We start from the raw sequence: 2,166 nt of genomic DNA, 5'->3' as shown, positions 1-2,166 counted from the left end.
TTACTTAAAATATAATAATTATAGGTGTCCTTAATATTGATGTGCATAAATATCAGTTTTTTAAAAACAGAGAGCTCTGGAAACGCCCCAGATCCATGGAGATGCTCTCCAGGTGTGGCCCTTCCAGAAAACTGACTTTTTCACATGTTTTGTGGATGTGGTTCCATGCTGTAGCAGTTAGCATGTCTGCTTTACACACAAAAGGTCCTGGGTTCGTGCCCATGAGGAGCCATGTTCCATGGTCTATGGCCATGCCACTCTGAACAAGCCTGATCCCATCTGATCTCTGAAGCAAAGCAGGGTTGGGCCTGGTTAGTACATAGATGGGAGACCACCTAGGAAGACCAAGTGCTGTAAGCATAAACAATAATTAAAAACAACAACAACAACAACAACAACACATGTTTTGTAAGTGCTATTGCATGCACGGGTATCATTAGTCTATATGTTTAATGCTCTTTCAGGTAAATACGCTACGTGATCTACTAAGATATTATCAATTCAAAAACACAATTACAGTCAACCAAAGCTTAAACACGTGCCACGTCTAAACACAGGAATGGCACAGATGTATTTCACAGGGGATTCCCTCGGCACACCTTAGTTCTGACACAGGTTCATCGTCGACGTGTCAACGCTGTCCATGTTTCTTCGGCAAACACGTGGTTAAAATAAATTGGTTTGTGACATTTCAGCAAGGTTGTACCCGAAAATGCATAACTAGAAGATGCTTTCCTAGCCAATGAGAACAAAATGAGAGACGTGTGTTTCTGTATTTCTTTATTTCATCAATCGCCAAGTTATAAGAGCACTGTGATTCGGAGCATTTCATCGTAATTTTGAGAAGGGTGGCTTTCCTTTACTGCTTTACTAAATATGGTATTGGGAGCAATCTGTTGGAGGAGTTAAAATAATATTCTAGGGAGCTGCTCCCATGAGGTCTGTCCTCTGCCACATCGCAGCCGTGTAACATAAGACACACCCCTGGACCTCCCGCAAAGCATCGTGTTTCCCCTTAAAAACTGTGGGTAAAAAAATACATTCTGTTGTAGAGAAAAATCAAGTTCATTTGCTGATGCTTAGACAGGTCTCTAATTAGCATTAACTAAGTAAATATTAGCCTCTGACATAATAATTAGTATTTATAAATTAACTGGAAAATGTAATCAGAATTTGCTATAGAGAGACCTACCCAGGTGTGATATTAAATACTAGAGAAAGATAAGAGAAGTTTTTATTTAATCACAGGGAAATCTATTACAGTGAAGTGTGCATTGTGGGGAGAGTCCAGAGATTTTTCACTAAGAAAAAACCACAGTGGATTTCAAGAATATGAGGTAAAGAAGATTAAATCCTCAGAATATTAGGTAAAAAAATAAAACCAATATATTTCTAATTTAATTGATGGAAAATGTTTATATTCCACAAAGTTGAGAATACAAGAAATAAGAAATAAGGTAATAATAGTGACGGAAAGAATGATTTTAAGAACTAGAACTTGAAAGAGTAATAACCACAGGAGAATAATGCACTCTACATAAGAAAATTAGTAATAAATGCTTATATTTATGGTATAATGACTGCTGACACGCAGAAAAATCATTACATGAATTATATTAAATCTCCATTTTCCTATGTCAACTATATAGTTACTAGTATTAGCTGCACTATGGATTTATGTCAAACACTGACTTAGGGGAAGAAGATAGATATAAAGAAGTGAATTGTCATTTTTTCAACAACATAATTCTTAATTTCATTAGAATGATTGAGACAAAGGCCTAAAGGCTTCCACTGCATTCAGAATAAATTACAAGCAATAGTTCAGTCATTTGAAATTTGTTGAAGTTTGCATTGGCCCCCGCCGTACGATACGTCTTGGTGAATGTTCTGGGTGCACTCGAAAAGCGTGCGTACTGTTTTCCTTGGTTGGAGTCTTCTATGTCAGTCAGGAAAATTGGGCCATTCGTGTTATTTATGTCTTCTATAACCTTACAGAATTCTTGTTTTCTTATTCTACCATTTACCAAGAGAACAGTGTTAAAATACCTGAGTCGGATGTGGATGTCTCTCTCTCTTCATCCTGCCCGGTGTTTGCTTCGTGACTTTTGGTGCCTGTCATCTTAAACATATGTGTTTAAGATTGTTATGTACTCACAGGACATT

General features: G+C 37.1%; 1 pseudogene; it reads left to right on the top strand.

The window, feature by feature from the left end:
- Positions 1 to 241: 241 nt before the first annotated feature.
- LOC118610282 lies at positions 242 to 360 on the top strand (annotated as a pseudogene).
- Positions 361 to 2,166: the final 1,806 nt, after the last annotated feature.

Source organism: Rousettus aegyptiacus, unplaced genomic scaffold (assembly GCF_014176215.1).
Source record: "Rousettus aegyptiacus isolate mRouAeg1 unplaced genomic scaffold, mRouAeg1.p scaffold_m13_p_12, whole genome shotgun sequence".
Classification (NCBI taxonomy): domain Eukaryota; kingdom Metazoa; phylum Chordata; class Mammalia; order Chiroptera; family Pteropodidae; genus Rousettus; species Rousettus aegyptiacus.
Note: the sequence above shows the minus strand (reverse complement) of the source record. Positions and strands in the feature narration are given on the sequence as shown.